Source organism: Heterocephalus glaber, unplaced genomic scaffold, assembly GCF_053883595.1.
Source record: "Heterocephalus glaber isolate CG9 unplaced genomic scaffold, H.glaber_assembly_v1.0 deba00001068, whole genome shotgun sequence".
Lineage (NCBI taxonomy): Eukaryota > Metazoa > Chordata > Mammalia > Rodentia > Bathyergidae > Heterocephalus > Heterocephalus glaber.
In genome coordinates, this window is record NW_028258188.1 from 1,182,833 (window position 1) to 1,195,579 (window position 12,747).

Consider the following 12,747-nt stretch of genomic DNA (forward strand, 5'->3'; position numbering starts at 1 on the left):
TGTAACCTGTTGGCTCTTAAACTCTTTGAAGTTGACTGATGTACACATATTAGTAACATACTTAGAATTTAACCCTTTGATGGCAACCAATGTAAACATATTTAAACATTTCATAACAAACTTGAAACCAACAAACAAGCATACATATTTTTTGATAAATCACTTTCGTACATCTTTTGACATACCTAAGCCTTCTGGTCTTTGTATATCTCTTTTATTTTTCTAACATGACAAACATACAAAATTTCTTACATCAAAATTGCATCTTTTTTACTTACAGCTTTTTAATATTTTTTATTTCACTTACTATAGACCTTTTGTCACAAACTTGTCCTTAGCTGTTAAAAGTTTGAAGTGTCCCTTTTCTGTTCTCAGATTTTTACACTTTAAAAAGTACAGAAAAGAGCAAGTTAACCCTATAATTACAATTGAAAAATTTGCAATGTACAAGAAATATTTTAGGCACACCAATTAAACATCAATTCAAACTGAAACACAGATACATTTATCAATTAGCTAAAATTTGTAACTTGATTTCTCTTGTAAAATTTCTTACTTTCTCTGGCTTTGTTTTATGCCTTTCAGAGCTTTCTTAGCTGTTTTCAATCCATTACTTATTTTCTCTTTTCGATTCTTTTTTCCAATTTGAGTGCAAGCTCTATTTGATTCTCTCTGAGTCTGACCACAGCATGCACCCTCTGGTGTGCTAAAGTCAAGCAGTTCTCATGCTTTTATCCCCACCTCCTCCGCACCTGTGAATTTAGCAACACAAAAGGAGGGGAAAGTCTAAATTCTCTGGATCCAGATCTGAAAGGACCGGTTTCTTTCCAGCATTGTCCTCTTTCTGATGGAGGACCAGGATATTCTTTTTTGCTTCCAGGGTGCACACATGAAGCCAAGGAGGCATTCTGTGGTACAAGTTGAGCCATGAATCAATATAGGGAAATTGATCTGGATGTTCCTGTCCAGGGGTGGTGACTGTTAGCCAGATGGACCAGATGAGACCCTCATCTAGGAATCTCTCAGTTGGCCCAGCTGGGCAAATTGTGGGCCATTCTAACTCACAAAAGGCTCTAAGTTTTTGGGGTTTCATCTTAAAATCATAATTTCGAGTAAAACCTTTCTTAAAATTCTTAAGCGTGCATTTCAAAACAGTAGGATGAGATATTTCTGTCCCCATGATCACCGATCAGAGTGTTGGTGTATGTATGGGTACCCTTGTGTGGAGATGCAAGACAAACAAAGGTGGGGGATCACTCACTCACCTGCCTGGCTGCGGACCTCTCAGCCACTTTAAGGTCCGTTCAGACTAAGGTGGGCTGTCACATAAGCTCACCATTGTGTCTTTGTTAAACGCAACCACAAAATTTTGGGACAGACCTCACACAAATTCTGCAACTCGGGGAGGACTCTTTAAGCTCAAGCACTTCCTCCCTTTGTCTTGTTCTGCAGCTTGTTCCACACACTTTTCTATCCAGAACTCTTTCATTCACACATTTATTCAGAAGTTATCACATTCCCTCCCGGTGACCCCCTAACTGTAACCAAAACAAATGAAAGAAGCTACCTCCCCAAATGTCAAAGTACAAGAGGTGATCAGGCCCCTGCACTATGTTTGCCCAAAGTTCATAAACTGAACCAAAATGAATGGGAGGAGCTATCTTTCCAAATGGCAAAGCACAAGAGGTGATCAGGCCCCTGTGCTGTATTTGCCCAAAGTTACAGAATACAAATTCACAAAGTGAAACCAAAGCAAAACCAAAAGTTAACAACTAGGGGGTTTTCCGGAGTTTCTCACCAAGCAAAGGAAAGAGACAAATGAGACACCAACAGCAGCAGCCCTCCTTCTGTTGTCTTCTGTCTTAGGTTCGGGCGATCTGCCACTGGTGAGTGGGTCTCTGTGTCCTGTTGGGGAGCCTAGGAAATTAGTCCCAGGGGCGCACCATTCCCCTCAAGGAGGCAAAGAGCCGCTCCCTCCGGTGGAATTCGGGCCAATGCCCAAAAGGGCACTTCTTTCCCAATTCCTGGTCAGGGAACCAAATGTTCTGGAATCGCAGAAAGAAGTGCACAGAGACACAGAATTTGGGTTAAAAAAAAAAGAAACAAAGCCTTTACTTGCTATAGCAAGGCAGGACACCAGAAACTGGCCTGGTCAGAGTCCCCCCCTGCATTCTTTGTCCATCACCTTTTATACTTTTGTCAGTTATTATCTCATCCCTAGTGGTCTTTGTTAAGTAAATAAAGTTCCGATTCCTGTTTAATGGTTAAACACAGGTGGTTTCTGTCACTGATTACAGTCCTAAACACATGACAGTTAAGGCACATATATCACAAGTTTGTTCAAGGATTCCCACTTTGTTCTTCAGAGCTAGGATGTTATCTATAGTGGAGCTACAGATCAAAGGAGCTATATAACCTTCACTTTTTTTAAAGCTTTTAAAGGGATACACTACCTATTTTGCTTTCACAACTGCTTTAATAGCTAATCTGCTAACCTTACTTTAAAACTTTTCCCTATCATCTGAGGTGAATATAGTGGTTCCATTTGCACTGAATGACACTTTGTACATAATAAAAATTTTATTAATGTCTCACACCTTATACAAAAGTGAATTCAAAATAGAGCATGAGATTAAAATAGAACATAGCATTAGAAAAATTTTAAAGAGAGTAAAACATAGGAGTCCAAGGCGTGGTGACACACATCTCCTATACCAGCACTTTGGGAGACTGAGTCAAGAAGATCATAAATTTGTGACTAGCCTGGAAAATTTAGTGACTTAATGAGATCCTGTCTCAAAATAAAAAAGAGCTTGGGACGTAGCTCAGAGCAAAGGCCTTGGATTCAATCCCCAGTACCACAAAAAGAGAGTGAGAAAAAATCTCGAAGACCTAGGGCTTAGTGATGAGTTTATAGACATGACACCAAAAGTAAGATCCATGTAGTAGGCTGAAAAAATGGCCCTCCCAAACATGGCCATGCTCTAATCCCCCACATTTGTGAATTACTATCTTCCCTAGTGGGACTTTACAGATGTAATTAAATTAAGGATTTTGAGATGGGGAGATTATCCTGAGTCTAGAAGATGTGCCCAAATGTACCCACAAATGGTCATCTAAAAGGGAGAGAGGAAGGTCACGGTCTGAGAGGGGAAGTGATGACAAAAACAGAGCTGGAGTGATCACTTTGCTGGAAGAAAGCCATGAGCTGAGCAATATGAATAGCCACTAGAAATAGGAAAAGACAAGGGAATAGATTATCCCTTAGAGCTTCTTGAAGGAAGAAAACTTGCCAATGCCTTGATTTTAACAAACTGGTTCATACTGAGCATGGAACATCACTACTTAGCCAATAAGGAGGAATAATACATTGATACATGACAGATTTACATGACAACTTAGGTCTTTTTTTGGACAGAGATTTGTGTTTTCTCTAGTTTTTTCTTTTCATTTTACTATAATTTAATTGAAATTTTTATTAGTGCCTATTAGTTATACAAACTAGTGGGTTCCACTTTGGTGTATTCATACATGCCTGTGAATACTTTGATCATTTCTTCTCCATTATCCCTTCCCTCCTTCCCTCAATCTCTTTCCTGTTCTCTAATTTTTTCCTACTTTTGTTTCCTCCCCCCCTTCCTCTCTCCTAGATTCCTCATAGGAGAGGAACCATGCAATATTTGACTTTCTGAGTCTGGTTTATTTAACTTAACATGATGATCTCCAGTTTTATCCATTTCTTGCAAATGATATTTCATTCTTCTCTATGGCTGAATAATATTCTATGGTGTATATATACCCCATTTTCATTATCCATTAATATGTTGATGGGCAACTAGGCTGTTTCCATAGCTTAGCTGTTGTGAGTCACACTGTAATAAACATGAATATTCTGGTATCTCTATAGTGTTCTGGCCTTAATTCTTTCAGGAATATACTGAGGAGAGGTATGGCTAGATCAAATAGTAGCTCTAGTTTTAATTTTCTGAGGAAGTGCAATACTGATTTCCATAATGGCTGCATTAATCTACATCCCTAACAGTGTGGAAGTATTTCTTTTCCTCCACATCCTCACCAGCATTTATTGTTTTTATATTCTTGATGATAGCCATTCTGACTGGGGTGAGATGGAATCTCAGTATAGTTTTGATTCGCATTTCCCTGATAGCTAAAGATGCTGAACATTTTTTCATATACTTATTAGCCATTTGTATTTCTTTTAGGAAGTGTCTGGACAATTTAGTTCTTAAAGGCATTATGTTTAGTGAAAAAAGCCAATCTCAAAAGATCATGTACTGTATAATTCTATTTATGTAATATCCTTTGAATGATGCAGCTGTAGAGATGAAGAGTAGATCAGTGATGTCAAGAGATGAGGATGTAGGTGGGAGTGTGCATGGTTATATGGGAGTGATATGAGGAGTTCACTTCTCTGTGGTGATAAAACAGCTCTACCTCATGATGGACATGAGGGTTACATGAATCTGTAAGTAGAGCCAAGTTGTACACACAATTGTGCACATAAAACTGAAAATTAAATGAGGCCTGTAGTCTAATTAGCAATATTGTACCAGTGTCAATTTCTTGTTTTGACAATGTACTATGGTTATATGAGATGTCACCATTGTGGAAGCTGGATAAAGCACTTAAGGGACTCTACTTTTGCAACTTATTCTAAATCATCTTTTTAAAAAAGCAATTTAAAATTAATAGTTATGAATTAAAAAATTTAATACAGCTCATGCTTTCTCCAATTTAAAACTTTTTTCTTTTTCTTGTCTTTTTATTTATTTTGGGTACTAGGATTGAACCCAGGGCCTTTGCATTGAGCTACATCCCCAGCCCTATTTTCATTTTTTATTTCAAGATAGGGTCTCATTAAATTGCCTAGGCTGGGCTTGAACTTTCAATCCTCCTACCTCAGCCTTGCAGAGATTACAGGTGTGTGCCACCATGCCTGGCTAACATTAATTCACTTTACTTTTTCATTGACATAGAATTCACATTTACTATTTTACCTGCATAATTTTATAGTTTTTGTAGCATATTGATAAAGTTGTGTAACCATAACCACTACCTAATTCCAGAACATTTTTATCATCCCACAAAGAAACTCCATACTCATTAGCAGCCACTTTCCTTTCACTTTCCTTCTCCCTCGGACTCTTCCTCTTGACATGCCTATTTTATATATTTCATAGAATTCATGTGAACCCAGGACATTTGCACTAAGTTACACCACCAGCCCTATTTTTATTTTTTATTTTAAGATAGAGTCTCACTAAATTGCCTATGCTGGGCTCAAACTTTCAATCCTCCAGAGATTACAGGTATAATCAAACAATATTGAAATCAAACAATGTACTGTACAGCTTATTGTTTCTTGTTTCTTTTATTTACTATAATATTTTCAAGGTTCATCCATATTGTAGCATGTATCTGTGCTTCATTCCTTTGTAATGGCTGAATAATACTCCAATATATAGATATACCACATTTTTTTTTGCAGTACTGGGAATCAAACTCAGGACCTTGTGCTTGCAAGGCAGGCATGGTGCCACTGAGCTAAATCCCCAGCCCCCAGATATACTACATTTTATTTATCCACAAAGTAATAAATGGCCTGTGGGTTGTTTCCACTTTTTTTGTTATTAAGTATAATTCTCTTGTTTACACTTTCAGTTTCTTACACTAGAGAAACTATTCGGTATTTACACATGTGTGTCCTATTTATTTCACTTAAGAGTATGGCCTAACTATGCATCCATTAGCTATAAATGTCTCTAGTTTCTCATTCTTTATGGCTGAGTAGTACTCCATTTTATAGAAACACTGCATCTTCTTTATCCAGTTTCCAGTTGATGGGCACTTGGGCTGATTCCAAGCTTTAGCTATTATGGACTGTGCTGCTATAAACATGGGTGCACATCTATCACTGTGGTATGATTCTTGAGACCAGAGTCTTAAGTGAAATAAATTGGACACATACGTGTAAATATCACATTGTTTCTCTGGTGTGAGAAACTTAAAGTGTAAATAAGGACCAAAATGTATAATAGATATTGTGAAATAGGAAGAAAATGCTTAAATGGAAAGGGGCACTAGGGAAGGGGGGGGGAAGGAAGGAAGGGGAAAACAAAAAAAACAAGAAAAGAAAGATAAAATGGTAACAAAGCTTTTGTAAATAAGGAGAGGAATAAGGGTTGAAGGGAGGGAGAGGAATGGGAAAAAATAGGAATCAATATATATCATGTACAGGTACAAATTCCCTATGATGAATGTGATCATTACATGTATCTAAATTGTGCCAATAACTTAATTAATTAAAAATAATTTGTTTAATTTATACTCTAGTTTCTTTCAGCTCATTGGAAAGAAACTTCCATGCTGTTATCTGTATATTTTTGTAAGAGAGAGTCTTTTTTTGTCTGTGACTTTTAATCTGAGTAAAATTTTGTCCATTCTTTTAAGATTATGGTACACAATGCAATAACTATTGTTATTCTCTCATTATTTTGTCATGAAATTTTCTACATAGAAGTAAGAATAGAGCTTTTTTATATTTTATTAACATCCAGATGTATTATATTTAAATAAGTAAATAAGCAGAATCTATCCACAAGGCACACATACATGAAACGAATAATTCTCTCATGTCCATCTGTGTACAAGTTTGTGTATGACCATATGTGTCAAATTATTCAAGAATGAAAATCTGAGAATGAAATTTCTGGATCACATGGTAACTCTATGCTTAACTTTTTTTTTTGGTTCTTTTGAGACAAGGTTTTGCTTTGTAGTTCAGGCTATGTAACTCAGGCTGGCCTCGAATTCGTGGTACTTCTCCTGCCTCAGCATTCTGAATGCTAGGATTAGGGATGTAGCATGCTCAGCTGTGCTAATTTTTTGAGGAACTGTTATACTGTTTCCCAAAGTGGCTGCACCATTTTACATTTGCTAAGCAATACATGAATGGTTCAATCTCTCCACATTCTAAACTAGTACCTTATATTGTCTGATTTTTAAATTATAGCCACCCTAGTAGGTATAAAATGGTATTATGGTGTTTTTTATTTTCCCTAATGATTAATGACTTTTGAGCACTTTTTTCTTTTACATATCTTCTTTGGAGAAATATCCATTCAAATATTTGCCCCTCCTCTTTTTTTGAGAAAGTATCTTGCTATGCAGTTCAGGTTGGCCTTGAACTCACTATGTAGTCCAGGCTGGACTCAAACTCACAGTGATCCTCCTGCCTCAGCTTCCTGAATGTTGTAATTACAGGCATACATCACCACACCTGGCATCTTTGCCTATTTAAAAAATGTGTTGACTTTTAGTTGTTGAGTTGTAACAGGTATTTATATATTCTGGCTCCTAGATTCTTATCAGATACATGATCTGCAAATAACTTATCCCAGTCCATTGATTATCTTTTCACTTCCTTAATTCTGTCCTTGGAAACATGAAGGTGTTTAATCTTAAAGGAGACCAACTCACCTATGTTTTCTTTTGTAACTGTGCTTTTAAGTGAAACCATCACCTAAGCCAAGATCATAAAGTTTTATAGCTATATTTTCCTCCAAGAGTTTAATAATTTATCTTTAACTTTAGGTATTTGATCCATCTTGACTTAATTTTTACCTCATTCCTTTCCATGTGGATATCTAGTTGACTAAGTATCACTTGGAATAAAGGTTATTCTTATTTCCATCAACTTATCTTGGCACCCTCAGTGAAAATCAATTTGCCAGAAGGGTACAAGTTTATTTCTCTACTTTTGATTCAATTCTATTGATATAAAAATTGTACTTTTTTTTGGTACTGAGGCATGAGGGCAGGCCCTCATACATGCTAGGCAAGCAATCTATCACTGAGCTACATACCCAGCCTTGCAAGGTATTTTTTTAAAAAAAATTATTGTCCCTGAGGCTTATCTTGGGACCATTCTAAGAAGAACCCATGCCATTTTTGTCCATGCTTATGAACTAAGTTTGTTGGGGTGCCATAGAACCTCAGGAAAATAAGCTGATAGGTCACCAGAAAATAAGGAATAGGACAAGTGATGGTGCACTGAGAAAAATTAGTATGACCTGGATTTGAATGCTAGTTTTTCCAAAATTATATGTCATCAAGAACTTCAGGTACTGTGAAATGGCAATGGTGGCAATCTTTTTTTTCTTAAATTTTATTTTATTGGTATATTTTAGGTATACAATATAATGACATTCATCATTGGAAATTTGCACCTTTACATAGTCTCTCTTGGTTCTTATTTCTCCTCATTCCCTGCCCTTCCTTCAACCCCTCCAAACCTCCCTATTTACAAAGACTTTGTTTCCATTTTTATATTAATTCCATTCCCTTCTTTCCTTTCCCCTTCCCCTCCCACTTCCCCCTTCCCTTTGCCCATTTTCTTCCTATTTTACATTATCTATTATACCTTTGAGTCCTTATTTACACTTTCAGTTTCTCACACTATAGAAACTATATGGTATTTGCATGTGTGTCCTGCTTATTTCACTTAAGAGAATCGCCTCAATGTGCATCCATTTAGCTATAAATGTCTCTAATTTCTCATTTTTTATGGCTGAGTAGTACTCCATTTTATAAAAAAAAACACACTATCTTTATCCAGTCTCCAGTTGATGGGCATTTGGGCTGCTTCCAAGTTTTAGCTATTACAAATTGTGCTGCTATGAACATGGGTGCACATATATCACTGTGGTATGATTCTTTTAATTCTTTGGGGAAGAACTCCAGCAGTGGACTAGCAGGGTCAAATGGGACTTCCAGTCCTAGTTCTTTGAGGTATCTCCATACTGATTTCCACAGTGCTTGCACCAGTCTACACTCCCACCAGCAGTGGAGCAGGATTCCTTTCTCCCCACACCCCTGCCAACACTTGTTATTGGTTGATTTCATGATAGTAGCCATTCTTTCTGGGGTGAGGTGGAATCTCAGCATTGTTTTCATTTTCATCTTTCAAATGACCAGTGATGTTAAACATTTTTCATGTGCTTATTTGCTATTTCTACTTCTTTGTCTGAGAAATGTCTGTTCATTTCAGATGCCGATTTTCAGATTGGGTCTTTAAATTTGAGAGGTCTGATTTTTTTTAAGTTCTTTATAGATTCGAGCTAGTAGACCTTTGTCTACAGAATATCAGGTGAAAATATTTTCCTACATTGTGGGTTGTCTCTTCACACTGTCGGTGGTTTCTCTTGCTGTGCAGAAGCTTTTTAATAAGAAGAGATCCCACTTGTTGATTGTTTGTGCTAGTTCAGGGGCAACTGAGATTTTGTTCATAAAATCTTTTCCTACACCAATGACTTTAAAAGTTTTACCTAACCTCTGTTCCAGGCGATTCAGCGTTTCTATTTTAATATTTGATCCTTAATCCATTTCAATTTTAGTTTAGTGCATGGCAAGAGATATAGGTCTAGTTTTAATCTTTGGTAAGTTGAAACCCAGTTTTTCCAGCACCATTTATTAAAGAGGCCATCTTTCCTCCAGTGAGGGTGTTTGTCTCCTTTGTCAAAGATGAGGTGGCTGAGTGTGTCTGGATCTGTTTCAGCATCTTCTAATCTGTTTCACTAGTCCTCAGGTCTGTTTCTTTGTCAGTACCATGCTGTTTTTATCACAGTAGCTTTGTAGTATAGTTGCAGGTTGGGGATTGTGATACCCCCTGCCATGTGTCTGGTACCTAGAATTGCTTTTGCTATTCTGGGTCTCTTCTTGCTCCAAATGAATTTTTGGATTGTTTTCTCAAGGTCTATGAAGTATGCTGCTGGGATTTCAATTGGGATTGCATTGAATCTTTACAGCAGTTTTGGAAGTATGGCCATTTTCACTATATTGATCCTTCCAACCCAGGAGCAGGGGATGTCTGTCCATTTTCTCATATCATCTTCAATCTCTCTTTTCAGAGTGCCATAGTTTTCAGAGAAGAGGTCTTTGATTTCTTTCGTTAGGTTGATTCCTAGGTCTTTCAGTTTTTTGGATGCTATTGTGAAAGGAATTCTTTGCCCTATTTCTCTCTCAGTGAGTCTGTCATTTGTGTAGAGGAAAGCTATTGATTTTTGTGTGTTGACCTTGTATCCAGATACGCTACTGAATTTGGTTATTAAGTCCAGAAGACTCTGGTGGAGTTCTTGGGGTCTTCTATATAGAGTATCATATCATCTTCAAATAATGACAATTTGACTTCTTCATTTCCTATCTTTATTCTTTTCATTTCTTTCTCTTGTCTAATTGCTTTGGCAAATGTTTCCAAAACTATATTGAACAAGAGTGGTGATAGTGGACATCCTTGTCTTATTTCTGATTTTAGTGTGAATGTTTTCAGTTTTTGACCATTTAATACAATATTGGCTGTTGGTTTTTCATAGATGGCTTTTATCAGATTGAAGTAGAGTCGTGAGTCCATCTATTCCAAGTGTTTGTAGGGTTTTTATCATGAATGCATGTTGGATTTTGTCAAATGCTTTTTCTGCATCTATTGAGATGATCATATGGTTTTTTTCCTTGGTTCTATTGATATAGTATATTCCAATTTTTTATTTGCATATGTTGAACCATCCCTGCATCCCTGGGTTGAATCCCACTTGCACAGGGTGTATGGTCTTCTTGATGATGTTGGCATTCTATTTGCCAGTATCATATTAAGGACTTTTGTGTCTATGTTCATTAGTGAGATTGGCCTATAGTTTTCCTTTTCGGTTGAGTCTTTCTCTGCTTTGGGAATCAAGGTGATGTTTGCTTCCAGGATGAATTTCAGAGTATTGCTTCACTTTCAATTTCATTGAAGAGTTTAAACAGTAGTGGTAGAAGTTCCTCTCTAAATGTCTTGTAGAATTCAGAAGTAAAGCCATCAGGACCTGGGCTTTTCTTAGTTGGTAAATTTTTAATTATATTTTCAATTTCATTGGTTGATATTGGGTTGTTTAGAATTTTTAGGTCTTCTTCATTCAACTTTGGTAATTCATACATATCTAGGAATCTGTCCATTTCTTCTGTGTCTTCCATCGTATTGGCATATAGGTTCTGGAAGCAGGTATTGATGATCCTCTGGATTTCTGCTGGGTCTGTTGTAATTTCACCCTTTTCATTCCTAATTGCATGGATTTGGGCCTTTTCTTTCCTTTTTCTGATAAGGTTGGCTAAGGATTTGTCAATTTTGTTTAGTCTTTCCAAGAACCAACTTTTGGCTTCATTAATTTTTTGTATCATTCTCTTAGTGTCCATTGCATTGATTTCTGCTCTGATCTTTATAATTTCTTCCCTTGTATGAGCTTTGGATTTTTCCTGTTCTTCTTTTTCTAGAAGTTTGAGGTTCAGCATCATGTTGTTTAATTGGGCTTACTCTGTTTTCCTAATATGTGTATTCACTGCTATGAATTTCCCTCATAAGGCCGCTTTCATTGTATCCCATAGATTCTGATATGTTTTATTGTCATTGTCATTTAATTGAAGGAACTGCCTGATTTCTTCTTTAATTTCCTCTGTGACCCATTGCTTATTCAGAAGTGTGTTGTTCAATTTCCACGTGTTTATGAAATTTTTTGAGTTTCTTTTGCTATGGATCTCCAATTTCATGGCACTATGGTCTGATAATATACAGGGGATAACTTCAATTCCTTTGCACTTACTTAAACAAGTTCTATGTGTGAGTATGTGGTCTATTTTGGAGAATGATCCATGTGCAGCTGAGAAGAATGTGTATTCTGATTTTGTGGGGTGGAAGACTCTGTAAACATCTGTTAAGTTCATTTGTTCAAGAGTTCGACTGAGTTCTAATATTTCATTACTTACTTTTTGTCCAGTTGATCTATCTATTTGTGATAGTGGGGTATTGAGGTCCCCCACTACTATTGTATTACTGCTGATTTGATCTTTCATGTCCTTTAGTATTTATTTTATACAGTTGGGCACACTAGTGTTTGGTGCATAGATATTTATGATTGTCATCACTTCCTCTTGGATTGTTCCCTTTACAAGGACGTAGTGTCCTTCTTTGTCTCTCTTAATCAGTGTTGGTTTGAAATTTATTTGATCTGCAAAGAGGATAGCTACTCCTGCTTTTTTTCTGGTTCCTATCCCATGGAGTATTGTTTTCCACCCTTTAACTTTCAGTCTATGAGTTTTTTTGAATTAAGTGTGTTTGTTTTATGCAGCATCTTGTTTGATTTTGCTTCTTGACCCATTCTGCCAGTCTTTCTTTTGATTGGTGAATTGAGACCATTAACATTGATGGTTATAACTGATACGTATTGACTTATCATTGTCATGACTTTTTCTTTTTGTTGTATTCTCTCCCTTTACATCTAGTTTCTTGTCTCACCCAATGGATTCATTCTGCTGTGCTTCCTGGGGTTGTGATCCTCATTGTCTGTTCCTAGGATATTATCTAAAATTTTTTTGAGTGCTAGTTTGTTATTCATGATGTTCCTACAGTGCTCTTTCTCATAAAAGTGTCTTATTTCTCCATCAATTTTGAAAGATAGTTTTGCAGGGTACATCAATCTGGGTTGAAGGCTGTTTTCCTTTGGGGTTTGGCATACATCACTCCAAGCTTTTCTTGCCTTGAGGGTTTGCATTGAGAAGTCTGCTGTGATTCTGATGGGCTTTCCTTTGTATGTGATTTGTTTCTTTAACTGCTTGTAGAACTTTGTTCTTCTGTTGGGTTTCTGGAATCTTAACAATTATATGCCTATGTGTAGATTTTTTTTGATCAAGTCTATTTGG

The 12,747-nt window shown here is 36.7% G+C and overlaps 1 long non-coding RNA gene across 1 annotated transcript in view; it reads left to right on the forward strand.

Moving 5' to 3' along the window:
* The first annotated feature begins 815 nt into the window (after nucleotides 1-815).
* The window catches only part of LOC147828466 (uncharacterized), a 98,733-nt gene continuing 86,801 nt past the window's right edge, over nucleotides 816-12,747 (forward strand). The window contains exon 1 of the long non-coding RNA XR_015450773.1: nucleotides 816-1,886. This is a non-coding gene — a long non-coding RNA (uncharacterized LOC147828466). The remainder of the gene's footprint in view (nucleotides 1,887-12,747) is intronic.